Source organism: Rattus norvegicus, chromosome X, assembly GCF_021556685.1.
Source record: "Rattus norvegicus strain SHRSP/BbbUtx chromosome X, alternate assembly SHRSP_T2T, whole genome shotgun sequence".
NCBI lineage: Eukaryota > Metazoa > Chordata > Mammalia > Rodentia > Muridae > Rattus > Rattus norvegicus.
In genome coordinates this window covers 139,820,743-139,845,236 of record NC_141554.1, presented here as the reverse complement: position 1 = coordinate 139,845,236, position 24,494 = coordinate 139,820,743, and the positions used below count along the sequence as shown (strand labels likewise).

At 40.7% G+C, this 24,494-nt stretch overlaps 1 protein-coding gene and 1 pseudogene across 5 annotated transcripts in view; one reads left to right on the top strand and one right to left on the bottom strand.

Moving 5' to 3' along the window:
- Positions 1-14,617, bottom strand: part of Mrpl30-ps3 (mitochondrial ribosomal protein L30, pseudogene 3) — a 65,629-nt pseudogene extending 51,012 nt beyond the window's left edge.
- Positions 1-24,494, top strand: part of Hs6st2 (heparan sulfate 6-O-sulfotransferase 2) — a 295,764-nt gene that overhangs the window by 190,026 nt on the left and 81,244 nt on the right. The gene's annotated exons all lie outside the window — the stretch shown is intronic.

The following is a 24,494-nucleotide window of genomic DNA, read 5'->3' as shown; positions in this document are numbered from 1 at the left end:
GAGGTTGTTGACTTCTGTAAATACTTTCTATCTACTTTCATGATGGCTTTTTTTCAGAGCTCACCTCGTTTAGCTAGACAGGCTGGCTGGAGTGCCTGTCTCGGAGCCCTCAGCACTGAGGGGCCTGCTAACCACTCTCTGTTGTGGGTGCTGCATTTCGAAAAACCTCAGGTCTGATACTAACATGGCAGGCAATTTACCCACTGAACCATCTCCCCAGCTCTTAGTAATAATATTTCTTGCATGTCACAAGGTAGATATTGTCATCCTCCATTGCACAGGGAAGTCATCACAGCTTAGAGGGAGTGAGGTAGCTTTTCCAAGATAGCACACCTATAAACATCCAGGCTGAAATGAACCCCAAGCTAAATACCATCGAATCCGTGCTGTTCCTCCTATACCATGCTTGCTCTGAGATTAGAACAAGCTTTACACAGCATAAGAATTTGCTATTGATTCTCTGCTCCTAGGAACTTTGTCCCTGCTTTTTCAAGCAGCTTTGCCAATTCAGAGTCCTTACCGTACAGCAGCCACCCCTGCAATCTCCTTCATATTCCATGGTGGCTAAGAAGCTTGCAGAACTTACTGACAACACACCCAAAGTAATTGTGTTTTCTCAAGCAGGAAGAAATAAATCAAAGTATACTCAAAATGGAATAGACAGAAAGAAGGAGCTGGGAGAAACATGCCTTTATCTCTGATCCCCCTTGGCCGGTTCAGATAATGTATCGTTGCCTATAATGTATAATCTTTTCATTGTTTTGCACACTACTGATCCAAGTCCCAAGTGGAGTTGAAAGGCTTTAGCTGTTCACTGCCTTTCTGTGCCAGCGTATCAATTTCTGCAACTGCTTCCTCAGTTTCCCTAGCCTCATTCGAAATGTTACAGGCTTTTGCCTAACCAATGGAGGATTGCCATCCAGTGGTGCATATGGGGAATTGCATGGCTCCCGGAAAAAGAAAAAGTTTCTTGTCTCCCACCCCTACCCCCTTCCCCTTTCCAAAGGCCAAGCCCATCCATTCCCCACTGCTGTCTTGGGGATTAGTCTTTTCCTGGCTTGCTAGTCATTAGGAGCAGAGCAGAAGTAAAACATGGAAATCGAAAACATGCAGGATTTCAGTCCTCAGTCTGGTCATCTCTGAGTGGTTTTCTGGGGGTGGGGGGTGGGGGGGTAGGCAGTCCTGATGGGTTGGTTTCTTTCAGAGCAACTGCTCTCCTTAGGTGAGATAGTTGCAAACTGATTATATCTGCATTGTATGTCTTAAAGGAGGCTAATGCAAAAGATCAGTTCACTACACATTAGGTATAAACAAGTAAAAAACGAACTTCACTAATAATCAATGACCTGTAAGTTAAATTTAACAATGGAAAATATCTTTACACAGGAAAGTGCCTTAGAAATGTTAGAGTAAAAATTCCTAGGGCTGCAGAAGAGTTAGTTAAGTGCATATTTTCAAACATTATTAGCAGGAGCCACAAATTACTCAGCCTTCCTCAAGAGAATGTTCAATAATGTGATGAAGAAAAGTAAAATTATGTATGTTCCTTGACCCTGTAGCTCTGCTAGCACATATTATCACGTAGAGAAAGCTCTCAGATACAGACACTGCTGTGCACAGACCTGAAACAACCATTAACAATAGAATCAAAGCACATTTTGAAAAAAAGTTCAATTGTGCAACCTAAGTTAAAGTATAGATTAGGTCATTGCTTAGGTCTTTATCCAGAATAGTCATGTTCTTAGGGAATACTTAAGGATTTAAAATTCTAGGGCAAGGATTAGTGTCCCTCCGTGTCCCTCCGTCTCTCTCTCTCTCTCTCTCTCTCTCTCTCTCTCTCTCTCTCTCTCTGTCTCTCTCTGTGTGTGTGTGTGTGTGTGTGTGTGTAAATTCCAGGAAAATGGAGGGTTCTTGGTGATTGTAATATTTCCTTCTTTTCTACATTCTCCTTTTTTTCTATAATGAGTATGAAATAATTTTATATTTTCAGATTTTTTTGCAGTGGTAGGGATGGAACCAAGGGTCATCCAACCTCTACTTTCACTTTTAATTTTATAGTCAGAAAAAATGGTAGAAAATTTAAAACTGGGCTAGAAGAATGCTAGAGAAACTTGCATGTTGGTTGCCATCAATGGAAAAAAGAAAAAACTTTTATATTCTGGAGTCACAAGTACCTCTAGTGTGGATTGCATTGAAACAATGAAAGCCTCACTATCTTCCTGACACACGTGTTCAGACAACCTTTTTAAAAATACTATATTTAAGGAACTCACTGCCTCTGGAAACTACTTCTTCAGACATCCAACCGTAATGATAAATCTTCAAGAATTATTAGTTTATAAAGTTCCAGTAAGACACCTTTCTTTCTCATAATCCTTGATGGCCAAGTGCATTTGTCTGTTTTTTCCAGGTAGTAATCTTGAGTTAACTTGACTCCCAGTGGTTAAAGGACTCCGTCTGTAGGAGAAGCAGTTACTTATATGGTCGCAATCCAGCTTCCTTGATAGGCAGATGTTTGGACTAAGTCTCCATTGTATCCAGGGTCTCATTTTAATTGACCTTATGTTAGCCTGAAAAGCTCTAGTCCTTTCCTCTTGCACCGTTAGATCTCTGGGAGACACCCTCAGATATAAGATGGAGGCCTAGGCTGTACAAATATGGCAAGGGCTCTTGTGAAGATGAAGACTCTGATTATTTGATTCTCTGCACTGCAAATCCCACCAGTCACCACTTGGAAACCTGCAACTGTACTTAGGAAACGTTGTTTTCATAAACTGCTGGTTGTTCAATAAGGCATAAAATAGCCAGTAGAAAATAGTTATTTGCTCTACAAAATCGTTTTTGTAACACGACTTTAATGTCAGCAGTTACTGCATTTCTTTTAGTTTCCTAAGAGATGTGACACAGTAGATTAACTGTTGATATGAAAATGCAGTGTTTCCCTCAGAGCTGTCAGCAGTCTTGCTCCATTCTTTCCCCCATAGTTCTGCAGCCTACCCAGGGAAAGCATTTGTACATGTCCACTGCAAGGTCTAGTCCCAGAGCCATTGGGATTTGTCAACGTCAGGAGGAAGCAACAGGGAGGAAGATAATTTTGTCTGACCTTGAGAGGGTGTCTGTGAGTTAGGTAAAACAAGACAAGATTCATTCCACTGAGGGTTGTCCTTGTCCAAAGATATGACCCCCGTTCTCCATCTGGTCTCAGGCTCTGTGAACAAGAGCAGGGCAGGCACTGTAGAGTTTTCAATGCTAGCTGTGGAAGTCAGAGAAAGCCCCGGGAAAAGAGGACTGAGCCAAGAAAGGACAGTAAGGGGTCACTCGAGACCATGTTCTGTCAGGGAAGTTATTGGGTAAAGGCTGACTGTTCAGGCAAAGGCGAGGACACTAACTTGCCCTGGCCTAGATGCAAGGGCTAGGTGAGAACACAGTCAGTCGGTGTGGGCTTTGCCTGGCACTGTTCCTGGTCAAAGGCACACCTACTTCCAAGAAAGGATCTCTCAACTCTGCAGGAGACTTGCGTAGCCTTCCCCTATCCAATCTACTGCTGCTGAAGCTTGTGGCACTTGCCTGTCCTGAATTTAGGACCTTCTCTCCCACTAGTCCTGTGAAGATCAAACAACATTCTAGCCAGAGAAATGCTAAATAGCTGTGCTTGTCCCTTCTGTAGACTTGCCCGTTTTCACAGCATTGACCTGAGGGCTTCTGTGAAATAAGTCAGAAAAACAATCAGTGGATTCTAAGACTGGAGTTGGGGGTGGGACATGTATTATAGCTGATGAAATCAGCTCGCAAAAGCTAGATTCCTGCCCCAGTTCCAGAGCGTCTCTCTCTACCATGCTGCTAAAATAGTGGGTAAGGGCTAACAGCTAAGTGATGAGGAACCATTGTATGGAAAAAAAAGTCAGAATTTAATATGTGCTTGCAACTGCATAGTAGCTAAATGTTATCCAGCTTTTCCATTACCCTTAATATGGGCTAGTAAGTTCTCATAAGAGCAATAGATAATTCTTCCTGAGAGTGACAGAAAGTGTTCTCTAGCAGATGTTAGGATATGTAAAGATGAACGACTTACCATGAAGGGGACATTTTCATTTCATCTAATTTGACTACATTCACTTCCAGTTCCTCCCAGATTTGACACCCCATTTCCCTACCCACCCAAGTTTTGTCTTCTTTTTGCTATTAAAAAACTCACCAAAGGAGGGGGCTGGATGGGGAGAACACCCTAATGGGGGAGGGAGAAGGGATAGGGGGCTTATGGACAGGAAACTGGGAAAGGGAATAACATTTGAAATGTAAATAAAGAAATATATCCAATAAAAATAAACTCACCTAGTTCAATTTGTGCTGCCTATCACTTGCTAAACAAAATCCCAGCACAAAGAAAGGAAGTAGACATGATGAATACTTTCTTATTATAAAAATAATAAGAATCTTCAGTGATACAGCTAGAAAGAGCAATTACATTGATTGCCCAGTGCGGACATACAGTATCATTGCTATGGTGTTATGCTCTCCTGGACTCCCCCAGTACAGGGGAATGTCAGGACAGGGAGGCAGGAAGGGGTGGGTGGTTGGATGGGGAAAAGGAGATAACATTTGAAATGTAAATAAAAATATACAGTAAAAATTTGATAAGGATGCTGAAAAAATGTATTATTCCTGCTAGAGCTGGGTGTGAGTTTTGTTTCATCTTGTGTGAAATTTTATGGGTGTTTTGCCTTTATATATACAGCGTGCATTAGAGTGCCCACAAAGACCAGAAGAGATCATGGAATCCCTGGAACTGGAGTTACAGATGGTTGTGTGCCATGTGGTACTGGGAATAGTACTGGAGTCTTCTAGAAATACAGTTGGTGTTCTTAACTGCTGAGCCATTTCTCTAGCCTAGAGGACTGTGATTGTTATTTACTGCAGATGGTATGTATGTTACTTCTTAGTTACTATACATCTAACCTCAGATCCTTTCATCCCACTTGATAAAACATTCAACTTAACACACACACACACACACACACACACACACACACACACACACACACACACACAGAGAGAGAGAGAGAGAGAGAGAGAGAGAGAGAGAGAGAGAGCAGTCAAGCAGTCAAGCAGTCTTGGGCCCGTGCATAGTACAGAATTACACATTAGAGCCTTTTCATTATGTGCCTACTTTGTTTGTATTCTCAGGCCCTAAAATATTCTCAATTTAAAGTGTCTATAATTTGTTTCCCACACAATCTGGACTATTTGACCCTGTGTAGCAGACCCGCCCCCTTTAGGCGTCAGTATTTCCATATGTAAACAGAAAACATCAAATTAGCTGAGCTCTGGTACCACGAATGCACATCTTTTCTACCTTGATTTCCCCTATCCCATTCCCTTTTCCCCTTCTTCTATAAGGGTGTTCCTCTTCCTCAACAATACCCCCTTCCCACCTCCCCACCCTGACATTCCCCTACACTGGGACATCCAGCCTTCAAAGGACCAAGGACCTCTCCTCCCATTGATGCCAGATGAGGCTATCCTCTGGTACATTTGTGGCTGGAGCCATAAGTCCATCCCTGTGTACTCTTGGGATGGTGGTTTAGTCCCTGGGAGCTCTGGAGGGTCTGGTTGGCGATATTGTTCTTCTTATGTGGTTACAAACCCCCTCAGTTACCACAGTCCTTTCTCTAACTCATCAATTGGGGACCCTGTTCTCTGTCCAATGGTTGGCTGTGAGCATCCACCTCTGTATTTGTCATGCTCTGACTGAGCCTATCAGGAGACAGCTATATCAGGCTCCTGTCAGCATGCACTTCTTGGCATCAGCAATATTGTCTGGGTGTGCTGGCTGTATGTATATGGGATGGGTCTCCAGGTGAGGCAGGCTCTGGATGGTGTTTCCTTCAGTCTCTAGTCCATACTTTGTCTCCATATTTCCTCCTGTAAGTATTTTTGTTCCCCCTTCTAAGAAGGACTGAAGCATTTGCACTTTGGTCTTCCTTCTTCTTGAGCTTCACATGGTCTCTGGATTGTATCTTGCGAAATCTGAGCTTTTGGGCTAATCTCCACTTATCAGTGAGTGTTTACCTCTTTAGATCTTAGCATTTTAACTGACTGCACAGGTCTGAGTAACTGCATGAAGTCCTTGCCACAGGCTAGCTTTTGCCATTTTGTGTCTTATGAATGTCTTTTCTTGAAACTACTGGAGTTTTAAATCTTCTTGATAACTGATTTGACCTTATTGACATTTGTCCTGTTGTCCAAGATATTCTGTAACATATCTTGAATAGAGTGATTATTACCTAGCTTAGGTAAAATCTGCTTCATCTCTTGATATCACTGTCTTATAAATAACAATAATTATTCTTGTCACATACAAGCCTCCTTCCCTGGAAGGAGACACCAAATGATAGTGATGTATTAGTTGTTCAGCTGACAATGACTAGGGCATTAACAACATCTCTTTTTTTTTTTTTGCATTTGGTTTGCATCTTTCAAGTATGCTTGAAGAAGTGAAAACATATAATATAATTTGGTTTGTCAATTTGAAGTGATAAGAAAATAAATTGTGTCTTATTAATTTAGTTTTTGTTATCATTGTCTCTCTCCTGGGGGGTTTCTTACATTCCATCCACCATCTTCCCCTCCACCGCTCATGCCATCAATACTCCTTTAGGGATGCTCATCTCTGCTGTTATACTATATCTTCTCAGGTCTTTCTGTCACCATTCACTTGTTCTCATTCATAGGTGATATAGCAAATGGTGAATGGTATCCAGGACTATGCAGTCTGTCAGTGGTGATTCACACTTCTAATCCTAGCACTTGGAGACAGAGGCTGGTGGATCTCTGTGAGTTCAAGGCCAGCTTGGTCTACAGAGTAAGTTCCACGACAGCCAGGGCCGCACCAAGAAACTCTGTCTTGGAAAACAAAACAAACCATAACAAAAGAAAACAAAAACAAAACAACACAAAAGGAGCCAAGCAGTTCTCGATTTGTCAAATTCATGACATGTCAGAAAGAGGGGCCAAACAGCTCACGTGTCAGTTGAAGGAATAAATCATTTAGGATATTCTGTTTATTCCCCATTTTCCTTCTCACTTAACAATATATCTTTGTTATATATTGTCAAGGAACAATTTCTGCTTCCTGGGCAGAGTTAAAAGGTCTTGGGGGAACCAAAAACTGCATGAGAAACAGAAATTTCTTGATCTACACAGTTCTCTAACAGAATGGGACTAACTTTAACCACTGTGGAGAAGGGTGCTGGGGCACTTGACAAGATTCTGATAGTAGAGGACAGAAAGGTAAGGCAGAGGGAGAAGGGTTCCTAAGAACTGATAGATCAAATGTGTTTTTTTAATTGCCTGACTTAAATAGATTTCAAGCCTTATGAGCCACTTGCTAACACAAATCAATATCATTTTCTAGAGAAAAATGTCTTGTGTCCTGTATGGTTGCATTACTTGTCAATAAAATAAAATAAAAAACTGTGACCCATAGGAAAGGGTAGAATAGAAGGTGGGTCATCTGGTAGGTCGAAAGCATCCTGTGATAGAGCCAAGCACAGGAGGATTGGGCCTCAGATAGAGAGAAAGAGGGTTACCTGCAACTAAGGATCAGGCAAACAGTCATGTGGTAAAACTTAGAATAGAATAATGGGATTATTAAATTGTAAAGCAGTTGGTGAATATGCCTAGCTATATGGCCTAGGTAGTTGTAATTACATTTCAGTCTCAGAGCTGTTATTTCCAGGAGTTTGGTGCCAGGAGGTAAAGACACACACAGAAAACTTTCTACTACGTCCTTTAATGTTACATGCAGAGTTAGCCCTTTTCAAAATTCTCCTGTTATAGCAGAAAGAACATCATATGTATATTTATATGGAATATTAGGAAACTGAGGCTTTTAAAGAAAAGCAAATTTTCATTCAGGTTATTTGGTCCAAAATGATATAACGGGCATCATTTAGCTGACTCTGTGTGAGCAGTGAGCACCAAAATAAGATGAATTGTATTTTCCTACACATGCTTCATAAAGAAAATATGTCATCTTTGTACTTATGATCACCAGAAGCTTAATTTTTTTACTCCTATAGGATGGCTACAGGAGAATTATCAACCTACTTTGCCTGACCTTTGTAGTGTTGATAAAGGCAGCCTTGATTCATGATGCATGAGCCTTGGTCTTTGAAACGAATAAGAAATGTTTTGTTCATTGAACATGCAAACAAATTACTTTCCAAGGGCTGAAATTTAAACTGACATTAAGCTCCAAGAACATCTATATTTAATTATACATAAAGGCCAGAAAACAAATTGTAGCTTTAAAATAGTCCAATTAAGAGAGAAGTCCCACCTATGCAAATAATTTATTTCATGACAACACTACCCTTTTAGTTTTGGCATCATTTGTCTGCATTAGCAGCATTGGCTTCGAAGATATTTCCAGGGAAACCCTGAAATTTGAACTTCTATTGGAAATAATCAGCAAGCACAGTTTCCAGGGAAGGCTGATGCTATAGAATCAGGAAGTGTGCTGGCTTCTAACAATGCTTGCCTCTCAGTAGGAGGAATACTAATGAAATGCTATCAGTAACCGTATATTTCTCTCAGGATGTGACTAAGGGGTGAAAATGTAGTGGGAGGAACACAGGCAGGAAAAGCACAGGGATCAGGATCATAAATCTGACCAAGAGCAGTTCTCTTCTCCACTCTTGACCTGGGGTTCCTCATCTGTAAATTGAGATGGAATTTGATGGCCAAGTTGGAAGAAAAGAGGAGGCATTAAAATGAAAAGCAAGACTCAAATAAAAATGGATTGGTTGTTTCAATTTACCCCTTTGGCCCCCACACGCACCCATTTTCACAATGTATATGCATACACTAGTTTTTTTTCCTTCTAGCGATGCCGCAGTGTGACATTGTGAAGAGAGGGTTGGGCTAGGATCCTGACAATGTGTTTCTTGAATAATTAATATGTATGTAGGCAAATATTTGCCCTTTTTTAGTTTCCCTAACTACAAAGTGAGAATGTTTGGTGCTCGATGTTTTCTCAAAGCTCTATATGTGTACAGCACACATGCGCACACATGGTATGGAATCCGTGCTATCTAACCAATGAGACTCTTCTATGGTCCATAGCTCTGTAGATGTGCTTTTTTATTTGCCTCCCAGATAATTCCAATGTGCAGTTCTAGCTTAGCATCCTGGTTGGTGTGGTTCCTTTGGCCATCCCACCAGTACTATTCCTGGACACAAGTGAGCAGTTCCTGGGGACTATTTCAAGCCCTCCATGTCCTGCTGCTTCTGATCTAGTGATATGGGGATTAGCCAAATGTGTTTTCAGCCTGTTCCTTCCCAGCACAGTCTTTTCAGAGGGAGGGATGTTTGTGTAGGGTAAGAAGGTAGTGGGCATGAGACACACTCTGTGGAGTTACCATATGGCAAGCTGCCAACAACTTTCCAGTTGTCAGCCATGTGAACTTTTCTAGAACCATACGGGGACCTGATTAAATTAATTGATTCCCAGCTTTTCAGAAGTCTTTTCTCTGGTGGGTTGCCTGTTGATTATCAAGATGTTTAAAGAAGGCAGTGCTACGTTGAATTCTTTATCTTAGCGAGATTAAAGCCAGCCTGAATGAATTAAATAAATAAATAAATAAATAAATAAATAAATAAATAAATAAATAAATAGGATGAGAAGCAAGCAGAGACTTTTGCCTGCATATCTAGGCCAGTTTAGCAGAACATGCATACTAAACATTCTTAGAGATGGCTTGGTTTAGACTTCATGGGGCACAACAGTTTGTAGCACAAGTCTACACAGAGTGTAGCTTTAATTTTTTCAAAGCTATTGTAAATGTTGATTCTTAAACAGTTTAATGTCCCTTTTAGCCCGCCACCCAACAGAAATAGTGGAAAAGAAGTGATACGGGGAAGTGGAGCTGTTTAGAAAGGTTCTTTGGAGCAGCTCCCTTCTGTGTTGTCTGGAAATTGGCAGTTCAGTTCACAGGTCAGCAGCAGCAACTCAATCCACTCATGAACACTTCATGGATGCACCAGCAGTCCAGTTAAGTAAGTTTGGGATAGCAAACATGAGTCAGCAGTGGTGGCACTATCTAGCAGAGACAGCCAGGCCTTAGCCTCAGCTCAAGTCAACAGGAGGGGACGCCAGGAGAAGTTCTCAGCTGTGCATCTCTCAGCAAAGTGAAGATCAGCGAAGGTGTGAGACCCACAAGTATTATACAGCTAGCTCTATAAGCAAGCCTATCTCAGTCTCAGCCACTGTGGCATCCAGTTATGAAGAAGCTCATTGTAGATCCAGATGTGATCCCAGCTGTCCTTGATTACATACCCAGAGCCTTTCCCTCAGATCCATGGTCTCTATAATGAAGGTATGGACTCCCATTACTCATTTTCAAACTTGGTCTCTCAGAGTTCCAAATAGGAAGACTGGTGCTTGCCTTCAGTTCCTCTAACTTACCACCCAGAACGTCAGATGATCAGGATACAAATACCATTCAAATTCTGTTCTAGCCCTGGGCATGATCCTGGATACCTGTAATCAGCAGTACTTAAGAGCTATAAGCAGGAGGATTACAAATTTGAGTGCAGCCGGTACTATGTATGAAACTAAATGAAAAATAGTTTATTACCAGTTCTCATTGTTTTTCAGCCTTAGGACCCCTTTATTCTCCTCCCAAATTATTAAATACTCCAAATTATATTTTGCTTGTGTGGGATATAATTATTGACTGTTATGAATTGAAACTGAAAATTTAAAACACTTGTTAATTCATTTAAAATGAAGATAGTATACCTATTAAATAACAGAGACTAGTTATATGAAAAAACTAGCAGATTTTAAAAAGCAAAAATTATTAGCAAAATTAGTGTTTTGCATTTTGCAACTGCCTGGCACTTAGCTTCATAGGAAATTCATTGGTTTTCCTATAAATGCATTTATTCGATCTGATGTGTTATAGATTGAGTTAAAGTATGTGAATAGAATCCAGCCATATATAGGCATATATCCCAACAGTGGAGTCAGGAACAAGACATATGCATTCCAGGGGTTCTCTGGCCCACCAGCCTAGTCTAATTGGTGAGCACTTTGTCCTGGGGAAAAAAGCCTCTTGTTTCAAAACGTCAAAATGAATGGCTACTGAGGAATGACTCCCAAGATTGACCTCTGACTGGAAAACACATACGCAGCAAACAAATTTTACAAAAGGAAAAAAACTTTACTAATATAATTTCAAACCCACTCATCAAAATCTCAGGTAACATAAGAGTCAAGGATTTTGAAACTGATCAGGATCATTAAGGTTCTATTTCTAGGTTTCCTTTCTTTCCCTCTTAACACAATGAGGAGGGACTTTAGCATTGTGCCTTAGCCCTTCCTGGATAGTGAGAGGTATGTCATCTTATCCGTGACAGTTTCAGTGCCTGAAAATAGCATGTAATGGCTTGAACAATTTAATGGCATCTCAGAATGTGGCTGAGCTGCCCACAGAGTGATATAGACTGCAGGAGCCATGGATTCAGTAGCCATCCAGCTGTCTGATCACTGGAGGAGAGAGACAGGCCATAAGGGCAAGTTTCAGTGATATACTCACATGCCATCATCTTGAGAGCTAGATATTCATCATTATTATTTATTTCCCAGATCTACATCAGACCTTTATTCCAAAGGATAGGAGCCAGTGTCAAATACCATGGGATCTAATAGTCTGCAGAACCCACTGAAACTTGTAATTTCTCATGAAACAGGAAGGCTATATCATCCGTTCCTTTCTTGCCATAGTCAGTATTGATTTTGTGACATTTACTTCATAAAATCACCTGGGATTCTTTTTGTAGCTTTGGTTTTTACAGTTGAGAACATTCCCTCTAGGTCTTTTGCTGAACTGGATGCTATGAATGCCATCGGCATGAATCTGGGGCCAGGTCAACAACTATCAAGTGGACCTTCTATCTCTAACCTCTAGTCTGTGCATGCAGGAGACACACTCCCTGAGCTGTGGAGGAAGGGAGAGCTTCCACTCCCATCTGTCTTTGTTTGCTGTTTCTCCTGCTGGCCTGAGCATTAATTAAGAGGTCCAGACCCAAGTGCCCAGCATTGCAGCCAATCATTTAGGCTAATTGGGTGTCTCTAATTTAATGGAACTTTTCTCTGGGAGTTAAAAATAGAGCTAACACTCTGGGAGAACATGAAATCTCGTACAATACTGATAAGAATGTAAGATGGCGCATCTGTGGAAGACTTTGGCAGTGTCTCAAGAAGTTAAACACGCTATTTCCATATGATTCGCTGTTCGGCTCTTAGGTACAAATCTAAGAGAGATGAAAACACATGTACGCAACAACTCGTATATGAATCTTCATAGTGCTGTGCATTGTGACTGTGCTAAACAGAAGCAGCCCAAATACTCAGAAGTAGGTGTATGGATAAGTGAAATGTGGTGTCTCCATTTAATGGAATATTGTTCAGTCATAAACAGGATCAGAATTTTGATATGTGCTACAGCATGAGCCAATTTCAAAAGCATTATGATGAATACTGATTTTTAAAGGCTGCATTATATGATTTTGCTTATATGAATCACCTCAGCAGGAAAATCCATATAGACAAAAACATACTTCTGGTTGCCATGCACTGAGGGGTGTAGGGGATGAAATAACTGCTTAATGGGTACAAAATTTCTCTTGAGGTGATGTTTTGGAACTAGATCGAAGTGAATATTCTGCATTCTACACCTTTGATCATTCATCTTAAATTGTGTGGGTTCACCTTAATTTAAAAATACAAACCATGCACAAAGCCCACCTGAACCCTTGACTACTGTCTCCGCTTTGATCGGTTTCTTTCATGAAAGTCTGTGGAATCGGGAACCCAGTTCTGAACTGCAAATGACAAATGAACATAGCATAGTTCAGGAGTCCTCAGGAGTTGTGTCTGGTGGAACTGCATGGTTTCCCATACTCCTAGCTTCACCGTGAAGTCATGGAAGGCATGGCGGACTCAGTCTTGCATACCATGTGCCTGAAGTTTCCTACTCGGTCAGAGACATTCAATAGAGCTTTCAAGGGGGAAGGAGAAGGAGAGAGAACACGAAGGAGGAGAAAATAGAAAGAAAGAAAGAAAGAAAGAAAGAAAGAAAGAAAGAAAGAAAGAAAGAGAGAGAGAGAGAGAAAGAAAGAGAGAAAGAGAAGAGAAGAAAAAAGGAAGAAAGGGGAAAGGAAAATGTCCATTGTATTTCTCTGTCATGTCTGTAATCATAGTGCTAGTTATAATTGTACCACATTATATACTCAGGATAGATATGCGGACTTGATTAGGGAGTGAGGATAGAATTGTAGATGCATTTTATTCCTTAAATTTTTTGGATATGAAATATATTGGTTATGAAAAGGAGGGAAGGAGGGACAGATATGGTTGGTATATAACACAGATGAATCTTGAAAATAATATGCTAATTGGAAAAGGCCATTCATAAAGAACGACTGCTACCATATGAAATATCTCAAGGGGCAAATCCATAGAGCCTAGAACTACATTTTTGGCAGTCAGGGTCTAGGAGAATGAATGTATAGGACAACTAAATATAAAACATCAAGGATTTATTTTGGAAATGATAAAATGTTTTCAATGATGGTTGTACATCTCTGTGAGTATAGTGGAAACCATTAAATCGTATACTTCAAAATAGATGGGTTGAATCTGAAATGAATCTGTAAAACTTACGTATGTCAGAGGAGTAGGGATACATTTTGAATCAAAGGGTGATATGCCCATAGCTTGGAGCGATGACCATCTCAAGTATACATACAAAGGATTTCCTAGAGAAAGGTTGCTTTAAACTGGGCCTCCTTTACAGGAGCAAGTGGTGTGTATTTCCAGATCATTACCCACCTGATAAGGTGGGTCAGAGTAGCTTAAAACCAGAGTGTGAAGGGCAAATGCCAGAAGTTGGATAGTTGGACATTGATTGTAATATATGTCAGTGGGAAACAGACATTTTATTTTCACAAAACCGGCTGCCTGGTGGTTTCTACTTTAACACAGCGCTCCCCAATGTGATGAAGACAAATGAGCAGGCCCAATGATGAACCACGTCTGTAATTAGCAAGTTGTCAGGTCCAAATTCAAATAAGAAATACCCGATTTTCCTTACATTCTTTGGGTATGTGCTCAGAATTTTCCTATCTATCAGACTCTGATATGCTCCTGCAGGGCTATCACGAATGAAGATGGGATTCCTTGTGCCAACATGTGTGGAGACATTCAGGGAGTATCTCTGGATGTAGATGTCATCTATATCCCCTGCTTTTCAGTATGAAGACACTCCCACAGCATCATCCTGGTTAGCTGACAGATTATCTGGATACCATGGTCAACATCTCCTATGCTCTAGGGAGGTGGCCGTAGCAGACTGAGGTGGCACACCAAAACCCATGGTGGGGGTGGGGGGAGACTACAAAGCATTTTACCTGACAGATTCTTCTTAATGGCATCTCTTTTCCTTGAGTTCAAGAGAACAAGGGCCACCAAAGTGTTCTCCAAAGGTTGAGCCAAGGTACCGTCCAAGGCTTCATTGCCTCTGGCTTGCCGAGTAGAGTTCAGGTCCATTACAGTAATTGCAAAAGCGAACCTACAAAAATTTAGCAAGGTGAACCTCCTTTGTAGGAGGAATGTAGGTGAAGAGAAAGGAGGTGGCTTTATACTGTTTGTATGAAAAGCCCTTTAGCCTTTGGGATGAGAGCATCCGGGAAGCTCCCTTCTCTGTGTGTCCACTGAAGGGCAATGGGCAAGGTGCTTCATTTCTTCAAGGCTCAGTTTTTGGCAAGGCAAGAGGATGGGAAAGAGCATTTTACAGTTCCTGTTGGTAAAGAAAGCTTAGCCTTCATTCTGCCCCTCTGACACCAGCTTCCTGTGGCCCCCTTGCCCCTATCCTTCCCTCTTGCAGGGGTTACTAGAAGGTTTTTTTTTTCCTGTTTTGTTTTTTTTTACAAGAAAATAGTGTTTTTTTTTAAAACTCCTAAATGGAAAGTGTAAGGGCTAGGAGAAGGTTTGGGGTCCATGCTTAACTTTCTGACCCTTTATAGATCCCTTTTTTGCTCTGAAGCTATAAATTAAGTTTGGATTTGATGGTCTCTTAAGAATACCTTTCTGTTTCAATAAGTTTTAAACCAAGCGGTGACCAAGTGTCCATGCCATTTCATGCCAATGCCTATTATTTCCCAAGGCATCAACTCATCCTCTTAACCATAGTAAACGCAAAGACCGTTTTAGGATAAAGCACACAGTCTTCTTCCGTCCTCCTCTCTCTGCATCCTTGACCTACGTTTCTGGATTTTGTCTGTCTGCTATAATCATATTTTTGTATTGATAAAAAATATAGAAACAATAGGAAGGAAGAAAGGCAGTGCTTCCCCCTCACTATTCCAGAGAGACCTGTTCTGCCTGCCAATTCATTTTCCCCGAAGGTACCGGGCCCACCCACAGCCACTTGATTTATGTCTAAAGCGCAGCACAGGTCCTGGGAAGATTTACACCAAGTTCTCATCCAGGCCCCTTGTGTTCAAGTGGTTTGCACGCTATCTTGGAATTCAAAATGAAAAATCGTCCCTTGGGAAGCTTGAAGAGAGGCAAACATGGAAGCACTTTGGAGAGTGCTGTTCCCAGCTCTCAGTGGAAGTGTGTTATGCCTAGCTTGATTATATACAGTGACCCTTTCAATATCAGGGCCACATTGAGGCAAGCACAGAGTCTAATGTGCACGGCATAGTATTCGGGACTGGAGGAGTGAACATGTCTGTTCCTGAAGCTTTACTTATTAGCAGTATGACCTTGAGTAAGTTGCATTCTGAGACTCGTCTATCTTCCCTGTGAAATGAGAATGGTGTCTACCTAACAACATTGCAATGCAGGTAAAATCAATTTCAGTTAGAACAACTTAGTGGCTAAGGGGCTTGGGGACAGGCATCCTGTGATTATGGATTTGAATGCAGACTCTACCACTTACTGTGCTACTCAGCTCGATTTTCCTTTTCGCTTTGAATTCTTTTATTTCTAATTGAGTTTATTTATTGTTTGCTTTTTGGTTTGTGTACACATTTCTACATATGGGCATGCACACGGCAAGGTCAGAAGAAAGTTCAAGGTTATTATTCTCACTCAGGTAGGTCCTGGGGTTCAAATTCAGCTTGTCAGACTGGCCAAGCAACTACATTTCCCCCCTGAGATTTTCTTATCTGCACAATAATTTTAGATTATTTTATGGATTAAATAATTCCTGTAATGCATATAGTGTGTGGCATAGAGGAAGCACTCATCATATGTTAGTTAATGGTATGAATGTTATTATTTGCTCATTAAGGGATGGGTCCCAATAATTTTAGAAAACATATTTTTCTAGTCAATTCTGCAAATGTGCCCTGGGTTTGATATTTTGAAGGACAAGAGCACTAACTATTTTTGGTCCTGGTTTTGCCTCATAGTCTACAAAACTGTTACTTGTTCATTCGAAAAATGCTTTCATAGATAGCACATGGAAAATTTAATTAGGAACACTGTACATGATCTAATATTTGTTGGTTTGTTTATTGGATAGCATGATAAAATACCATCATCAAAAGCAACTTACAGAAAGAAATGAGTTCATTTGGGCATATGATCCCAGAGGAAAGTCTGTAAAGGGATGGGAGATATGGTAGCAGGCAGAAAAAAAGGACTTACTGTTTGACAGGTGTGGTGGGTTTGAATGAGAAATGTCTACCCATAGGCTCATGTAGTATACTTGGTCTACGGTTGGTGGTGCTGTTGAGGAGGTTATGAAACCTTTAAATGTTTTTTTTTTTTCTACTTGATGTTGTTTGTTAGCCTTTTCTTTTGGTGGTTATTTTGAGAACAGCCCAGAAATGTTTTGTTTTGCTTTGTTTGGGAGGGGGTTTCACATTGGTGGAAGTACATCTCTGAGGCCACATTTTGAGATTTTATAGTCTCATTTGGTTTCTACAGTTGTTCTCTCTCTTTCCTAAATGTGGACAAAGACATGATCTCTCAGCTCCCAGCTTCTACAGAAGACACGGGCTGGGCAAGTGGAGGCGAGAAGAGCAGTGACCCATCAAAGTCCTTATCACAGCTTCTTTTAAACCATGAAGACTGGCATGTTTCATTTACTCGATCCTATACATTACATCTTGAGAAACATCTGAGCAAGATGATGCAGTTCCAGACCCCTTAAATGAAGAATGTTGGGTGTATTAAGTTGAACAGATATTATATGACTCATGTAGTTTGTGTCTTTTGCTAGGAAGTGAGACCGACAGTTTGAAGTAACCAACGAAGAGGCACTGTAGTTCAGGAACACAGTTGCAGGGCTCTCAATTTTGACTCACCATTCACTTTTCATTTGGGGCCAGCTTGTATGATGTTTCCCATCAGACCCATTGTTCTCACCATAATTTGACTTCATCAGAGACCTAAGCCCCTCTCTCCAACTGAAAAAAAATGGCATAGATCCATTTTGCACCCATGGGTCTGATTCTGTTAGTGACTTCACTGAACAACTCTTGTGCATGATCTCAATCCTTACTTTAGCCCTGGCCAAATGATTCCTTGTTAGGAACCTTGTACAATCCCTGTGGTTAAACATGCTGAATGAATGAAGCAGTTATACTTCTTGTTGGCAGTTTTCCAAACTTTTTGTCTGTGTCAACATAAGATGTTAGGGATACAATCAAGTAGAGCTTTGCATGGTTACTGTAAAAGATACAGTGGAAACCTTTCTGTTCCATTGAACCAGTGCTTAAATAACATGCATTGTGGATCTCCCAGACCCTAAACTTTTAAGCCTGGAAGTAAAATTGGAGGGAAAGACTCCAAATGCTTACTTTAATAATCTTATATAGTATTACATATTGTAAACGACTTTTTTGTGTCTTTCTTAAAATAGACAACAAGTCTGTTACACTCAGGGAAATTTCCAAGGGACTCTTTATTCTTTCTTTTCTGCTGAAAAAGTATACATGTGACCAAATTGAGGAAACATATTTCAAGGTCCCATCATACAACTACCGATTCTGGCATACAGAGAATTCTAAGGCATGTATGAAAATAGTTGCTACATTTCAACTGAAGAGTCAGCTTGAGCTTGCACACGTATTTATACCTTACAGGCATCCTGCATCACGAATGCTAACATTTCTCAGGAAGCAGGACATCAGATTTTCTAAGGTTTGTGGCCCTCCATTTTGTTTTGCTTTGCTTGCTCCATTACAAAACACCCATTTTCTTACATTGGGAAAGACTAAATTGATAAATGGGTGACATAGAAATGCCTCCAGAGGGCCAAGGGCAAATTAAGACCGACACCATTTCCCACCAAAACCTGAGAATTCCTTGGTCCCCAGGTCCTTAATTGGATCATCACTAGAGGGCACTCTTATGATGCCGAAGTGGGAGAATTTTACTAAATTCTGGTGTGTGGGAGTGGGAGTGGGGGGAGGTGAAAGGAGGGTTGGTCTGCAAGGAATGCAGACAACAAAGAGCTGAGAACAGGCTTCTGCCACTGAGGACTGACTGTCAGCAGAGAAGAAAATCCTTATGTGAGAAGGCTGTGCAGTCGTTCTCATCAGATCCATTTTGTTTCTGAAATGTGATTGGTGTTTTCGCAATAAAGAACTCATGTATTTGATATCGTGTTTCCCAAATGAAAAAATAATGGATAGTTGAATGAGTGAAGTAGTCAACTCATAGCAGAAATCAGACTGTGAATGAGAAGTTATCAAAAAAGCATAAAATGTGTCTATACATTAACAACTGGTTGAAATGAAGAATTAAATCTCCCTCTTCTGTAGTTCTTTTTATTCTTTTGCAGTCCTAGCTCTTGTTCTGAAGAGTGGTGTGGATTTGATTCTGTCTGAGAGACGATGCTCTAAGCCAGTGGTTCTCAACCTTCCTAATGCTTTGATCTTTTAAGACAGTTCCTCATGTTGTGCTGACCCCTAACCTTATACTATTTTTGCTATTACTTCGTAACTGTAATTTTGCTACTGTTATGAGTCCTAATGTAAATATCTGATATACAACACTTGGAAAGGGGGATCTCAACCTACAGGTTGAGAACCATTGCTCTAAGGAGGTATACCATGTCTAGTAGATATGGTACGAGTGACATAGTATTAAAAAAAGCCTTGGCTCTGCTACTGCTGTGCTCTGTGGTGAGTCCCTGTCCCCAGAATGATTTCAGCATTCAGAAATGTTGAATGACTTCAATAGTCCCTAAAAGATGTCATCTAGTCCTCAGAGTGTGTTTACATACCCTCATTTCAGGAACAGATCCATCGAGGCTTAAACTAGACTTAGAGCAGTCAAAGTTATGGGAGAACAAGTGCTAGGGGACTCGAATCTAAAATGTCAAAGATGAGTGGTTAGTGCTGAACTAATTTTCTGTATCACTTGGTTATGGCAGCCACTTGTGTTCTGACTCAGACATGATGATAGGCATCTTGAGATAGGTGCTGACTCTGTTACCATTAAAGGTGGTAATAAAAGGACTTGCCACCCCCAAAGAGCTGATGTGTCCATATTAGTCACCTGTTTATGTTTATGGCTCACAACAAATGTAACCTCAGAGATTTAACGTGCCAAGTCATTAGTAGAGTCCCTTAAATTGGCTTAATATGTCCTAGTTAGGTAGTTCCTAGCTTGTGTGCTGACTACTGGAGAAATTCTCAGGCATGGTCATTCAGAGATGCCTGGGGAGCTGGACAAAGATGTCTGGGGATTGGATAAGAAGAGGAGGCTACAGAGGAACAACTTGCATTTCCAGCCCTTGGCATGGGGATCTCTTAGAGAAATTAAGGAGTGATTTTTGTCTAGGTCTCTGTTTATGAGACTTGGGCTTTATATATTTCATGGAAAGTGCCTGCCTGAGCCAAGTTTATCACAGAGTCTTAGAATATTACAGTAAATAGAGACCTTGGTTTAGGCGCCTAGTCAACCATATTACCCAATTAGGAATGGCTTTGCCAAAGTTTTGAGTCAGATACTGACAGTTATGAAATAAGGACCTTAATTAGTGCACTGTAGTCCATGCTGCTTCCTGTTCCCCTGTACTACAGAGTATTTGTTTCCTCTACCTACATCGATTCTAGGGAAGAAGTAACTAGTAGCTATGAACTAAACACATCGCTCTAATTGATCCGTGTTGCATTTCATGTTATTAAGGGGTTATTTAAAAAAAGTCTTAATTGTCAGGGGGTTGAAGTTAAAAAAATCAGTGAACAGTAATTACTATGGTTTTAAAAAGCTCTCTATTCCTACACTATTTTGAAAAAAAAAACAGATTAAAATCCATGTTGGTTGGAAAATGGAGTGACATGAGGGTAAGTTTGGAAACCAACTTGACTGTCTTAGAGAAAAGGAAGGTACTGTGAAAGGAACAATCAAAACAGACTCAGAGGACTTGGCACTTGTGACAAAGGCTGGAACTTGTGAATTAAAAACAGATGATCAAAGTGTACTTAGGGGAGATCTGGATGTTAGTCTTCTCAGGCTACCCGTGAGGGTAACTTGGGGACTTGGTATAGACTGAGAAAGAATGCAGAATGGCTCAACAGTATAGGGCACATCCCTCTACACTATTAGTAAGTGTGGTTGGCTATTGATATATAGGTATTTCGGGGCACTGTTTTTGATTACCTGATTTTATTCCCAGTGAAAGATGGCTCAGTGACAGTGGCTGGAGAGCTATTTCTGTGTCTGCCACAGTCACTATCATTTTGGACTGGTTTCATTTTTAAGATAATTAATTTAATTGTATTTTATATACATTGGTGTGAGAGTGTCAAAGCCCCTGGAACCAGAGTTAAAGACAGTTATGGGTTGCCCTGTGGGTGCTTGGAATTGAACCCAAGTCCTCTGGAAGAGCAGTCAGTGCTGTTAACTGCTGAACCTATTCTCCTATTCTCTTATCTGGTTTTCCTCCTAGATAAAAATAATCCTACATGAAGATTATTGCATGTTGACTCTGATTCTTGTCTTCTGCTACACAATGTCTATGTATAATTTCAACTAATCATGCAAGAAACTTGAGAATGACCCTATATGCAAACTAATTGGCATGCTTACGAATGGCACCAGGTTTCTGCTCTGACTGGATTGGTTTCTCTTCTAACTGGGGCTCACTCATAATACGATATTTTATACATGTTGTGTATTGTTATTAGTACAGACATTATACTTGTCCCATTTGGTAAGTAAAAGAGTCAGAGCAAGTAGTAAATGATAGTACACTGCTAATCTGAATGATTCCTGGACTTCTTTCATGACCCCAAACCTCTGCTAAAACCAACAGTTTAAAGATTAAGGAAAAAAGTGAGTTGTGACAGGACAAGCATCCAAGCCCTTCTTTCTGACTCCCACATCTGTCTACAGTAGTTTGAACAATCTTTAACCTAGGGTTTTGTAGATGTTAGATCTTTTTCTAGTTATAGAGAGCTAATTAACATAATGAATGTGGAAAAGGTTTTGTCATCCTTAATTGCTGTTTGTTTACCATTAACATATACTGCATTTGATCCTCAGAAGCTAAAGGAAGCTTTTAGTATGAAATAGAAAAAGAAGTGTACTGAGTTAGTTGACTGGTAATCTACTAGATCAGAGCAAGATGACACTGGAAAAATATGCATTCAAAGGCACATTAGTGAGGAAAAGAGAGAGAGAAGGAAGGGAGGGAGTGAAGGAGATAGGGAGAGAAACAGAGACAATGACACGAGAGACAGACCAAATGGACCACTTACTTGGTAACCATTTTCTTGGAAGCTCCAGAGCCATGGTAAGCAATTGCTTCCTACAAATCTGCAATCAGACCAAATGTTGGCATAGGAAGAAATTGAAGTATCTTTCACCAAATTGGAGCATCCTTTATTTGAGATTGTGTGACTATAAAAGTCTCTGCAAACACACTGTTGTCACCTCATCCCACACTCTTGTCATATATACCATGTATATGAAGAGAAAGAAAAATTGGAATGGAAAAATGTTGGTCAGTCAGTTGTTGACTTTAGATGCTTTCCCAATTTTTGATGTAAATTTTCCACCATAAAGAACCAACCACTTTGTATACTTTGTATTAAATAAATAGAGCTGTTTCCCCAGAGAAAATAATGGTCAGCCATATTTCCATTTGAACCCTGTTTTTTTTTTTTTTTTTTATTAACTTGAGTATTTCTTATATACATTTCGAGTGTTATTCCCTTTCCCGGTTTCCGGGCAAACATCCCCCTCCCCCCTCCCCTTCCTTATGGGTGTTCCCCTCCCAACCCTCCCCCCATTGCCGCCCTCCCCCCACCAGTCTAGTTCACTGGGGGTTCAGTCTTAGCAGGACCCAGGGCTTCCCCTTCCACTGGTGCTCTTACTAGGATATTCATTGCTACCTATGGGGTCAGAGTCCAGGGTCAGTCCATGTATAGTATTTAGGTAGTGGCTTAGTTCCTGGAAGCTCTGGTTGCTTGGCATTGTTGTACTTTTGGGGTCTCGAGCCCCTTCAAGCTCTTCCAGTTCTTTCTCTGATTCCTTCAACGGGGAACCTATTCTCAGTTCAGTGGTTTGCTGCTGGCATTCGCCTCTGTATTTGCTGTATTTTGGCTGTGTCTCTCAGGAGCGATCTACATCCGGCTCCTGTCGGTCTGCACTTCTTTGCTTCATCCATCTTGTCTAATTGGGTGGCTGTATATGTATGGGCCACATGTGGGGCAGGCTCTGAATGGGTGTTCCTTCAGTCTCTGTTTTAATCTTTGCCTCTCCCTTCCCTGCCAAGGGTATTCTTTTTCCTCATATAAAGAAGGAGTGAAGCATTCACATTTTGATCATCCGTCTTGAGTTTCCTTTGTTCTAGGCATCTAGGGTAATTCAAGCATTTGGGCTAATAGCCACTTATCAATGAGTGCATACCATGTATGTCTTTCTGTGATTGGGTTAGCTCACTCAGGATGATATTTTCCAGTTCCAACCATTTGCCTACGAATTTCATAAACTAGTTGTTTTTGATAGCTGAGTAATATTCCATTGTGTAGATGTACATTTTCTGTATCCATTCCTCTGTTGAAGGGCATCTGGGTTCTTTCCAGTTTCTGGCTATTATAAATAAGGCTGCAATGAACATAGTGGAGCACGTGTCTCTTTTATATGTTGAGGCATCTTTTGGGTATATACCCAAGAGAGGTATAGCTGGATCCTCAGGCAGTTCAATGTCCAATTTTCTGAGGAACCTCCAGACTGATTTCCAGAATGGTTGTACCAGTCTGCAATCCCACCAACAATGGAGGAGTGTTCCTCTTTCTCCACATCCTCGCCAGCATCTGCTGTCACCTGAGTTTTTGATCTTAGCCATTCTCACTGGTGTGAGGTGAATTCTCAGGGTTGTTTTGATTTGCATTTCCCTTATGACTAAAGATGTTGAACATTTCTTTAGGTGTTTCTCAGCCATTCGGCATTCCTCAGCTGTGAATTCTTTGTTTAGCTCTGAACCCCATTTTTTAATAGGGTTATTTGTTTCCCTGCGGTCTAACTTCTTGAGTTCTTTGTATATTTTGGATATAAGGCCTCTATCTGTTGTAGGATTGGTAAAGATCTTTTCCCAATCTGTTGGTTGCCGTTTTGTCCTAACCACAGTGTCCTTTGCCTTACAGAAGCTTTGCAGTTTTATGAGATCCCATTTGTCGATTCTTGATCTTAGAGCGTAAGCCATTGGTGTTTTGTTCAGGAAATTTTTTCCAGTGCCCATGTGTTCCAGATGCTTCCCTAGTTTTTCTTCTATTAGTTTGAGTGTTTCTGGTTTGATGTGGAGGTCCTTGATCCACTTGGACTTAAGCTTTGTACAGGGTGATAAGCATGGATCGATCTGCATTCTTCTACATGTTGCCCTCCAGTTGAACCAGCACCATTTGCTGAAAATGCTATCTTTTTTCCATTGGATGGTTTTGGCTCCTTTGTCAAAAATCAAGTGACCATAGGTGTGTGGGTTCATTTCTGGGTCTTCAATTCTATTCCATTGGTCTATCTGTCTGTCTCTGTACCAATACCATGCAGTTTTTATCACTATTGCTCTGTAATACTGTTTGAGTTCAGGGATAGTGATTCCCCCTGAAGTCCTTTTATTGTTGAGGATAGCTTTAGCTATCCTGGGTTTTTTGTTATTCCAGATGAATTTGCAAATTGTTCTGTCTAACTCTTTGAAGAATTGGATTGGTATTTTGATGGGGATTGCATTGAATCTGTAGATTGCTTTTGGTAAAATGGCCATTTTTACTATATTAATCCTGCCAATCCATGAGCATGGGAGATCTTTCCATCTTCTGAGGTCTTCTTCAATTTCTTTCCTCAGTGTCTTGAAGTTCTTATTGTACAGATCTTTTACTTGCTTGGTTAAAGTCACACCGAGGTACTTTATATTATTTGTGAACCCTGTTGTTTTGACCATGTCTCATTTGCTTGTGAA